The sequence below is a fragment of the Leuciscus leuciscus genome, assembly GCF_965113295.1.
Source record: "Leuciscus leuciscus genome assembly, chromosome: 24".
In the NCBI taxonomy this organism is placed as follows: domain Eukaryota; kingdom Metazoa; phylum Chordata; class Actinopteri; order Cypriniformes; family Leuciscidae; genus Leuciscus; species Leuciscus leuciscus.
This window is the reverse complement of record NC_138723.1, coordinates 17,075,982-17,088,229: the sequence shown is the minus strand read 5'-3', so window position 1 is coordinate 17,088,229 and position 12,248 is coordinate 17,075,982. Positions and strand designations below refer to the sequence as shown.

At 36.4% G+C, this 12,248-nt stretch overlaps 1 protein-coding gene across 2 annotated transcripts in view; it reads left to right on the top strand.

Moving 5' to 3' along the window:
- The first annotated feature begins 9,785 nt into the window (after positions 1-9,785).
- The window catches only part of tiam1a (TIAM Rac1 associated GEF 1a), a 52,357-nt gene continuing 49,894 nt past the window's right edge, over positions 9,786-12,248 (top strand). Inside the window, exon 1 of one of the 2 annotated variants that reach the window (XM_082157426.1) lies at positions 9,786-10,011. The gene's annotated coding sequence lies outside the window, so the exon portion shown is untranslated. The remainder of the gene's footprint in view (positions 10,012-12,248) is intronic. The other variant, XM_082157425.1, reaches the window with a different exon arrangement.

Genomic DNA, 12,248 nt, shown 5'->3' with positions numbered 1-12,248 from the left:
TGTTTTAATCCTCCCGTTTCTCTCCATCTCTCCCTTCTTATGTCCCTTTTCTGCTATCCTCATCAAAATGATGGTTAAGCATCTCTTCAGCACTAAGAAGTTTTGATGGGATTTCAGCCGTCCTGTATTATGTGGGTTTTGGTGCCTGTGAGAGTGTTTATCTGTTTGTTATTATTACAGATGTTCATAACTCAATTTACAGCTCCCGCATACAGTATTTAATGAGAATGTATCTTGTGCTTGTGTAAAAGTGTACAATTCAGAATATATATGAAGAGTTCAGATGCAAAAGCCTCTAAATGCCATCTGAAATTTTCTTATAGATGGCATTTAGAGGCTTTTGCATCTGAACTCTTCATATATAGATGACCATTTAATATTTGATATTAGGATGTAATTTATACCTAAAAAATTCCGCATTTTAATTCTGCTTACATCTTGTTTGCTTACTCGTTTCAAAATTAGTTCAAATTTTGAATTTAATTTAAAAGGCATTCATAATTTAAATATGTGACTTAGTGAGAATTTCACACACATTTCATCCAGTTAGCTGATGTAACGAGACAAGCAGAACTATAAGAGAGGACTATTAGAGACAGATCCCATCCTTTCTGCCTGACCTGGAAAGAAGAGATTCACATTATGAAAGGGAGAGAGTGAGGACAGTTGAGGAAAAAGGAAGTGAGAGAGATGCCAGGGGCGGATGCTCCAGCGCTGCCGCATCACTTTTGATTTGCATGCTCTATATCTCTGAGCACTTGTATATGTGTTTGGTGTTGTACGGGCATGAAACTAGAGCAGAGCTATTGTTCCAGTAACAATGATGAAAGACGATGAGAAAGATGCTTGGATAAATGTACAATCTTGGCTAGACTCTCAGATAGAGTCTACTTAAAGGGATAGTTCACCCAAAAATGAAATTTGTTTTATAATTTACTCATCATGTTGTTCCAAACCTGTATGAATTTCTTTCTTCTGCTGAACACAAAAGAAGATATTTTGAAGAACGTCAGTAACCAAACAGTTGATGGTGCCCATTGACTTCCATATGGAAAAAATAAATACTATGGAAAGTCAGTGGGGCCCATCAACTGTTTGGTTACTGACGTTCTTCAAAATATCTTCTTTTGTGTTCAGCAGAAGATAGAAATTAATACAGGTTTGGAACAATTGAGGGTGAGTAAATTATAAAACAATTTTCATTTTCAAGTCCTCAGGCTGATTTCAAAGAGAAATCGGATAAACCCGCAAGAGAAGAACATACAAAAGGATCTGTATAGCTAGGGGTTGTGTGTTTAAAAATGTATTCTGTAAGTTTATGTACTACTACTAGCTATAATAAAATATACACAGAAGTTAGCTAAATCTGGAAGAAAGAAAAAAAATCATTTTGTAAAGAGGCTTGAAATGTCTTTATTCACTTCTTAAAATATTAAATGTTCAGTGTTATGGTTTGGGATAGACTTAGAGTTAATAAGCTTTTTGTTTAATTTAAATTATATTAATTTTAAGAAAAGTAGGCCTAGACGTCAGTGTGAAGTTATCATTTAGACAGCTAGGAAATCATTTGGCACTGTGATGCACTGTCCATACCATAATCATGTTAATATTGAGTATCCTCTGTCTGACCCCCGGTGTCACACTGAACTATTGTCAGTGGAAGATCCAGTCTAGTCTCAATGACTTTTTATAATCACATCACATTGCAGCATTTTTATTGTACTGCAGGTCCAGATATGTGTCCATTATTGCTATATTAATTCTGACCTCAGACCCTTATCTCCACTGTTACATTTCACCAGCGTTTTCAGTTTTGGGGATATTTTGTGGCCAACAAGAAATGCCATTCTTAAGATCTTTACATTTACAGTGTTGATTCAGCATTAATGAAACAAATGGCTGAATTTGCATATTCATACATTTACGTATTGATTCAGATTAGCTTTATTCACAGGCTGGTCAGATTTTGGTCCAATATGTTACTGTTAAAAAGTTTATGGTTGAAGATTTATTTTAATATTTTTAAAAGGAGTCTCATGATCACCAAGAATACATTTATTTGATCAGAAATGTGGTAAAACAGTAATATTGTGAAATATTTTTATACTTTCAAATAACTGTTTTCTTTTGTAATATGTTTTGAAATGTAATTTATTCCTGTGATGACAAAGCAGATTTTTTTTTTAACTGGATCATAAGACATGAAGTGAACATTTAGTATTTTTACTATCTAAAAAAAGTCCATAAAACTACAACCAACATAATGTTAATATGAGATAATTTTTTCATATTGATTTATCATAGGCATTATACCTTTATTTTAAATTAAGTTTAAATTGCACATTGCATTGTGTCGTGTTTTAGGGTTGAAGGAAATGTCGGAAAACTTAACGGAAAAGTACTGGTAATTTTCTGCCAGGACATTATCCATTTTTCTACGGATATTTTTCGTACTGTGTACAGAACCTCGTATTACAGAATATTCCGAATAAAATACCAATAACCCATCATCAGCCAGTAAGCTGTTAGTATGCAAAAAACAAGACTCCTACATGAAGCAGACAGTGAGCATATACACAACGTTTCCCTCCGATTAACAGACATCACATTGAAGACCTCAATCAAAGTCGACCCGGCCCTGTTCCTTTCCCTCATTTTCATTTTCATTTTCATTAGATTTGCATATTTCAATTTTAGAACATAAATTGCTCCATGATGTTGTTTGGTCAAGTCCCACAAGCCCATCTTGGCATGTGTGTTCTCAGAATTAATTTTTTCTTAACCCCAGTTGGCCAGACCTCTCTTTTTCTGCATCACTTGAACGTTTGACTCGATTTGGAGCCTGGTCTTGAGTCCCAGGGGCTTTGATGTAAATTGGAGAGAATCTCAGCACTTGGACACTCCGTCTGGGCATCCAGCCTAATGAGTGTGGCCCGGGTCACCGACGCACCTCTCTTTGCCTTTTCTCTCTCTTTCTCCCTGCCCTTCTTCTCCATTATCCACCTCACTGACTCTTCTCTCCCTGAATTTCATTTTTCACCCTCCACAGTCTTTCTGTTTTTCGTCTTCCACATCTAAACACACATTCCATCCTTCCCTTTGTTCATTGTCACACTCATCCCATTCATAATGCATCTCCCAGAGAAGCAAGACCTATGAAACCAGTGGTTTCCTGCCCTCAATAGACTTGGCCCACATTTTCAGCTTACTGTCAGATGTAATAATGTAGCAGTGTTCTTGCATTAGCTTGTCTGGTTAGAAGATGCCCATCAGCTTTATTGAGCTTAACTGAGGTTTGTGTAATTCACGAGGAACCACTCTGTGTATAAAGCTGCATCTAATATGCTGTTATATGAGGGAATGAACCATTTGTGAATATTATTCTTGCATCTTCTCTACAAGACCTTAACACAATCATATTAGAAATGTGTAGTTTGACAATATGATTATGTTTCTGAAATAGTATTACTGTAATAATTTTCTCTCTTGGCATAGTTTCCGTCTTGCTTTGCTGTTGCCAGATTTCGACAGAATGATCATGAAAATTCAGCTTTACTATCACAGGGGTAAATTACAATTTAAAATATATTCAAAAAAAAAAAATTGTTATAATTTGTTTTTGCCTACTGAAAAATAGTGGAATATTTTTGTGATGAGAGTATTGACTGAACAACATATTGAATGTTTTTTGGGTAACCCTTTACAATAAAGTTCATTAGTTAACATTATTTAATTAATGTATTAACTAACATGAACTAACAATGAGCAATACATTTCGCGAGCTTAGAATTATAAGGTTCTATCTCCGTTTAGGGTAGTTCTGAGATATTGAGCTTCAAAGGTTTTACATCCCAACTGGCAATGGAGAGATGGAACCTTTTTATTTTATTAATAACTACTAACAAAATATTTTTTTTTTTACAAAAATAACACCACACAGGCATTAATAAACACATAATGGATCAGATTATGTCAAAAACTCAATTTCAACCAAAGTGGAGATAGAACCTTATAATTCTAAGCTCACAAAATTTTGTTACAGTATTTATTAATCTTTGTTAATGTAAGTTAATAAAAATACAGCTGTTCAATAACATTGTTCATGTTAGTTCACAGTGCATTAACTAATGTTAACAAATACAACCTTTGATTTTAATAATGTATTAGTAAATGTTGAAACTAAGATTAATAAATGCTGTAGAAGTATTGTTCATTCTTAGGTCATGTTAACTGAGGTAGTTAACTATAACTAATGAACCTTATTATAACGTGTTACTTTAAAAAAAAAAAAAAATGTATTTCATTTTAAAAGGAGTCTCTTATGCTCGCCAAGGCAACATTTATTTTGTATTATGAATAGCAGTTTTAAGTTGAATAATTGTATGTTTTTCCAGTGGTTAAATGGTCCTGTTTGGATTTTAAACCTAACAAAATGGCAACGTACATACGTCACAGAGGGTTTGTTTGTGCAAAAAAACGTTTATGGGTAAGATAACAAGTCTTTATTCCTCTCTCTCTGTTCTTATATCATAAATGATTTTTCTTGATGTTCTGAGTGCCCCATAACACAAACATCTGCTAGACTTTGTTAGCACACACAGAGATAATTTTTATCGGTTGATAAGTCTCATCCTGGTACATCACGCTCTGTCTTTTATCAAAGAAAGAAACGTCCATTTGCGTTTGTATATTTTTCTAATTTTTACTATCTAACAGATGCCAAAAATTGATTTTAGGTTCCTTTTTTCACTGGTCACTTTAAGTAAGATACTGTAGGCCTATGTTATGTAATGTAATAGTGTCATACCCATAAATAAATAGGGGGAAATGCCAAATGGCCAATTGTTCCTGTCATGTTTAATGTTCTCTGCAATGATAAACTCTTTTTAATAAGTTGTTCCTGTTTTTAGAATTCATGCTGTGATTCAGACTCCCTGTGGCCGCTCTGTGGCTGTGGTCGCAGGTGTTGTTGAGGTGATTTATTCATTTGTTTGTCCAGGTGGCCTCTGTAGCCACGGGCTGACCGTGCCAACCTTGCTGCGGGCATCTCACAAATGACGGCGTACTCTACCTTTTTGTGCAGTGTGTTATTGTGTGTTACAGTGTGTTACCTGTGTTATTGTAAAGAGGACACTGACAGGTTCGGAGGGTCTGAGAGAAGTTTAATTGAGAGACTTTGTATGCAGGTGCATTGAGTTTGTTGGCTTGTATTTGTGTTTGTGTGTGGTTTATGAAGGAGTTTGGCCATGCTAAGGTACTTACTAAAGTATATATGTCCTATATTTAAGTGTGACCTCACTTCCACGCTGTGGAGTCTGTTAGAGATAAGAAAGCTGATAATGTCAGCAGGTGTGTGGCTTACCGGAAAGATAGGCCTGGGATGGGTGAGTGAGGAACTAGATGTAGAATTAGATCTAGATATGGACACACAAATCTAATTTTTATGTAAACTGTTGTGTTACATTGTGCAGCATGGACCATATGTATGGTGGGTCCAAAATGCAAATGCCTCCATGTCATGCATTAAAATTATGTATTTAATCCCTACATAAATAATGCTATAAAAGTTGCTTATTTGGTGCACAACTGTACAGCTGTACACCACCAGAGAGTTGCAGCCCATATGAATAATCTATGCCAATCAGAAGCGTTACGTCAGTGAGAAAGAAAAGGGGACAAAGAGGTGGGATGCTCTTCTCTCATTCCCTCTTTCCTTTCACCATTTTTTCTCTTTAACTCTCTCAATCTCTCCCTGTCATCTTTAACTGATTCTTATTGTTGTTTCTCTATCCCCCTCAGCCACCTGCTCCCTGTTTCAGTCTCTTTTATCAGAGTTTGAGTCAGTGAAGATGAGAGAATGGCAGTCTTACCCGCTCTATTGTGTGTGACGTTCTTCTTATAGAAGCTTCTTTTCTTTCTGGTGGTGAATTCTGATTAAAACCATCTGACGGGAAGCCTCAGCTTACCTGTCTGTGAGAACACAATGAGATTTGTTATCAGGTACAAGTATTGCATTGGAAATTTAGAGAACATCCAGTACACTTTAGGAGTACATTGCATATTTAATGAAAAAAAAGAAGAAAAAAAAGACTTTGGGTATCTTTACATATGTTGTAAAGGTTGTAGGTCATTTCTGGTTTCCACAACCTTTTTTTTTTTTTGCCCACTGAAAATTAGTGGACGGTTTTTGTAATGATTTTATTGACTGAACAACATATTGATTTTATTTTTTTATGTTTTTTTTTTTTTTAAGAGTCTCTTATGCTCACCAAGGCTACATTTATTTGATCAAAAAAAGTGTGAAATATTATTATTTAAAACAACTGGTCTTTCAACTGAAATGTATTTTAAAGTGTAATTTATTCCTGTGATGGCAAAGATGAATTTTCAGCATCATTACTCCAGTCTTCAGTTTCACATGGTCCTTAAAGGGATACTCCACTTTTTTTGGAAATAGGCTCATTTTACAACTCCCCCAGGCTTAAACAGTTGAGTTTTACCGTTTTCGAATCCATTCAGCCGATCTCCGGGTCTGGCGGTACCACTTTTAGCATAGCTTAGCATAGATAATTGAATCGGACAGGACCATTAGCATCTCTCTCAAAAAAATGACCAAAGAGTTTCGATATTTTTCCTATTTAAAACTTGACTCTTCTGTAGTTACATTGTGTACTAAGACCGACGGAAAATGAAAAGTTGAGATTTTCTAGGCTGATATGGCTAGGAACTATACTCTCATTCCTGCGTCAATAATCAAGAAACTTTGCTGCCGTACCATGAGTCCAGCAGGCGTAATGATATGACGCAGCGCCTGAAAATAGTCCCCAGCTCGGTAACCAATGAGTCCAGCAAAGTTTCTTGATTATTACGCAGGAATGAGAGTGTAGTTCCTAGCCATATCAGCCTAGAAAATCGCAACTTTTCATTTTCCGTCGGTCTTAGTACACGATGTAACTACAGAAGAGTCAAGTTTTAAATAGGAAAAATATCGAAACTCTTTGGTAATTTTTTTGAGAAAGATGCTAATGGTCCTGTCCGATTCAATGATCTATGCTAAGCTATGCTAAAAGTGGTACCGCCAGACCCGGAGATCGGCTGAATGGGTTCGAAAACGGTAAAACTCAACTGTTTAACTCTGGGGGAGTTGTAAAATGAGCCTATTTCCAAAAAAAGTGGAGTATCCCTTTAAGAAATCAGTCTAATATGCTGATTTGCTGCTCAAGAAACATTTCTTATTATTGTCAATGTCCAAAACAGTTGTCCTGCTTAATATTTTTGTGCTAAAAAATTTTTTCGTGATGTTTTTTTCCAGATTTTTTTAATGAATAGAAAGATAAAAGGAATAGCATTTTTTTTAAAATAGAAATAACGGTATAAATGTCTTTACTGTCATTTAAAAGTATTAATTTCTTTAAAAAAATCTTTTGTATTGAGCATAGCATATGTTGTTTCTTGATCAAGAATAACTTTGTACTTGCAGCAAGTTATGATAACACTTACGAATGTGTATTTGAGAAGGTTTATTTTAGGTATGTGTATTTGAAAATCTGACTGACAATGTGCTAGACACTGGAGAACAGAATACAGGTGGAGCGTTTCACACCTCGACTCGTTATTCTGTGTACTTGTCTAAACACGTTCATGCCGACTTTATTCAAATCATTCTAGAATGGCAGTCTGCCAGTCAGCAGTGACTGATATTTAGCCAATGGGTTAGCAGAACTCTACACATATAGACACGGTAGTCAGTAGGGAAGAACTTGTGTTTGTGGGTAAATCATCACCAAACGTAAATCCTAGATACAAACGTCATTGTGATTCCTTGGAGCCTTTTTGTTGTGCGAATGTCACCAACACCCAGAGGAGTGAAGGTGTGTCGGCTTATTTCTGAGAAGTTGTTTAGTTTGTAATGCAGTACGGGACATCGTCTATTTCTCCACGCCCTTCTTCGTGCACAGACATGTTCGGCTCTCACGGTCGGTGAAGTATTGAACCAGTTCTAAGATGCATTTCAGGAGAATGCATGATGCATGTCTCTTTAAAATCTCTTAAAATGTAAATATATTGTAATGCCCATCCTCTTTTCAAAAAATGGGGACTGAAGGGTTCAAGCCTAAAAAAGATTCAAAATTACAAAGAAAAGATCCGTTCCTAAAGAATGATTAGTTCACTAATCAGAAATTATTCCTTCTCTCATTAGCTTGTGCAGATATTAACACTTTCAGTGAATAGCAATTTTTGGTCTAATTTCAGGCCACCCTCATCTTAAACCTGACAACCCAGAGTGACAACCAGCCTAATGCTTCAGTTTGTCACTGATCGCTTGTCTCTAAGCCTGTGACTGTGTATGTATGCATATCTGCTTGTGATTGTGTATGTCTATAAATATGTAAGCATTTGTGTAAATCTATATCTAAACTAGTTTGAAACCCAGACAGAGGCTATAAAACTTTTTTTCCCCTTGTCCAGGCATGGATAATCTGATCATTAGTGTCCTAATCTCCAACTCTCTCTGTATTGTGGCAAGACAGCATGAAGGGGTTAGTTCTCTGGAATGCACATGCATACATACTCCTATGGGTTCTATTCAGTAGGTTTGTAAGCACTAGTTACTTATTGACCACCATTTACAGTGGGTTCTCTGAAATAATAATACTAGTTCTTTGTGCAGTGGCGGCTCTCAGCAGCTTGCCGTGGGTTAAATCCCTGATCTCCACAACTAGGATCAGTGTGGAGTTTCCCACGCCCCCCTCTCCCACTGATATAGTAGCCAGAGGCGAATATGACCCGGAGCATTGCACAATTTCTCTGTTTTCAGCCACAAATCCAGAGGAAAAACAAGCAATGTTCTCTCTATAGGCCTGTAGGTCTGATATGTAATGTGTTATGGACTTTGGTAGGGCTAGACACCAAAATCTATTTTACACAAAATGGGTTGTGAGGGAGAAGTACAGTTTGTTCAATAGATTGCATTGTTGTATATCTTGGTGTTGATAGTTCAATCAATGCAACATTGAAAATACTTTCTAAAATCTTACAAAAAGCATGGGTGGTAAATTAGACATGACATGGAAATACTTTAGTGGCATAATGTGTTTTTTTTTTTGTTTTTTTTACATACAATTTTCCCAAAGCATAAGTACACACATATAAAACTTTAGCTGTAAAACTTTTTTGTTAAAACTTTTTAAACTATAATTTGTTTGAACTATAACCTTACTTAATTATGTGTTGCAATAAAAAAAATTAGAAAAAACGTTTGACTTATTTTATTTATTATTATTTTTCTTACATAATACCACAACACAATGTTTGTTTTGTTCTCAGTGTCTTTAAAATTGTATTTTATTTTATATTTTACTCACATAAAACCACAACATAATGCATGTATATAGTACATTTTAATGCATTTTTATTACCATACTAAACTTTTTTTATATATTAATTGCATTCCAATAAAATAAATAGTTTAAATAAAGTTTTTTTTTACTTTATATTCAAATAATTAAATTGTGTCACACATATTATGCGTGTTTGTGCTTGTGTGGGACTTGTGTACACAAGTGTGTTATCTTAGGGTCTCACAGGCAAGCAATTTAAAAGGAAACGGGGTGTCTCAAAGCTTAGGGGCAAAGACCCAGGCTGCGTGCTGGCAGATACTGTTGATCCAGAGGAGGTGAAATGAGAAAGAGAAAGAGGGGGAGGTGAGAAGGAGAGGGGGAGGAGAAGCAAATGGAGGAAACGGGGAGGGTTGAGCAAATGGGTGAGAAGGAAAGCGAGAGAGAGAGTGCACACACACCCCTTGCGCTCTCAGTGGACAGACTCATCCTCACATGGTTGGAGTGAGTGTGTTGTGGAGTTCTAATAGATGAGAAACACAGAGACACGCAGGATTACGTCCAGTACTTGGAGGAGGCATTACCTGTATGAACTGAACTAGGAGACATTCAGATTGCTGATGGAAGGATACTTTACTGAGTAACAGAAACGGACCTAGGATTTACCTGTGAGGTATGCCACACCAACAACTGTATTTCCATGCTGTTTACTGTCTTTCAGAGATGTCTTTGCTATTGGACATTAGTGTCTGTCAGTTGGACCGTCTCTGGGTCCCATGTGCCTGTGCTCGAGTGGACGGCTGACAGTGATAAATGCCACACTGCTAGGTTAATAAGATTTACTCGCCATAGAGGCTTTGAAATTCTGTCTTATGTGCCTTTGTTGGACAATCAATAAGCTGTGTGTTTAAGTGTATGTGGGGTTTGCTTTGAGAGGTCTCTAAAACAAATGGTTCTGTGGTTGTAAAACCCTTCATCCAGACAGAAATGTTTAGAAGCCAAGGAGGAGGATCCGTCAGTGTATATTCTCTCTCTCACATGCTGCCTTTGTGTGTGCGTGTGAATTTTCTCACTTGACGGAGTAAATCTCCCGAGTTTGCTCTCTATTTTTGCTGTTCTGTCACAAATTGACTTTAGTAGTAAAAAAAAAAATTGTAAGCAGAAATCTTGAGTGACTGTATGCTTTAGTTCTGAATGTATTGTACAGATCTGTCAATATACTCAGAGATTTTGTGTAAGAGTCACTCTGAAATGTTTTGTAGCCTTGTCAAGTTCTGCTGTGTTGCTTTATGGAAAATATGCCTCATTTAAAAGTTTTACAGTAAAACACAAGAGTAGCTCCAGGATAGTTCAGTGTGTGTTTCTGTGTAGGAATGTGTTTGTGTGTGTGGTCTACAGTTCTGTGGAATTTGATTCATTGTGATTAGATGACTGAAAAAGCAGCTGAGCTGAGATTCTGAGGAAAGATACAAGAGAAAACACTTAAAAGACAGCAAAGTGAAATAAAAACAAGTGAAAAGATAATATATAGACACCTTAAATGTGTTTGAGAAAGATATAGAGACCATAGGACTTGAAAGAAAGACCTAGAAGCATTGGACAACTAACATTTATACTGGGTTGTCTGGGCTCATGGGGTCACTGTTGCGGGTCTCAGCTGTTTGCAGTCAGACAGAGATGGCACACGGGGTGCCAGATTCCTTGGTCGCCTGAGGTCTCCCAGTGGTCTAGTGTCTTTATGAATGAATTTACTTAGCGCTGTGGAGGAACTCAGACAGACCAAACAAAGACTCCTGCATACTTCACTCTAGGTGCAAACATAGCAAACAATGAACCACACTCTTCCTGCACCGTATAACTGACCTCACCCTCAGAAACAGGCTGGACAGAGACTACCTGTCTCATTTAAGAGCTCATATCTGGACTTTATCATGTGCATCTGTCTTGCTCCTGTCATGTGCTGTTTAATCTATGGATTATTATACTCAATAAACTCACTTTAAAACGGGCTGCTATGCTATCACACAGTCAGATTGATTTCCAATTGCAGTAGCTTTGTGGTTTAGGTCAATACGTAGCAGACAAGATTGTTCCTCAAATTCTGAGCATTTAAATCAAGACCCTGAAATGTAAAAACAGTACATTAACATGCAAAATACGAGAGATTCTTTGGGAATTGCAGACCTTGCGGTAGTTGCTGGTTATTCAAGTGAAATGGGGCATGTGTGTTCAAGCATGAGTGTGTGTCAGTATGCATGTGCTTGTATTTTAAACACTTTAATAGTCTGATAATATACTATATTTGTATAGAAGTGTGTTTGTGTGTATATATATGAAGGCTAAATAAGGCAATCGTGTTGTTTTGCTTTGCTCTGTAAGTGTGTTAAGTGGAACTAAGTAACAGAATGGCTTCTCTGACCCTCAGGGCATTTCTTCCTTTTTCTACCCCACTGGAGCAGAGGGCATCAGGGTGAAATGTGGGGGGTAGAGAAGCTGTATGTGTGTGTGGGGGGGGGGGAGGAAATATGGCTTAAATGGGTCACAGCACCACCACAGCATGTTTAAAGTATACATTAATGAAGCTAATGAAAGAGATGAGGAGATAAAGAGTGAAAGGCAAGGTTTTATGTTTATTAAATTTGTTTGAACGAGAGATATAGGATACCCCTTAAAGGTTTGGGATCAGTAAGTTCGATTTTTTAAAATAAATTAATACTTTTATTTAGCAAGGATGCATCAAATTGAACACAATTGACAGTAATTACATTTATAAAAGATTTCTTTTTTTAAATACTATTGTTTTGAAGTTTGTTCATCAAAGAATCATGAGGAATCCATCAATATATTATGCAGCACAACTGTTCCCAAAAATGATAATAATTTAAAGAAATGTTTTTTGATCACCAATTC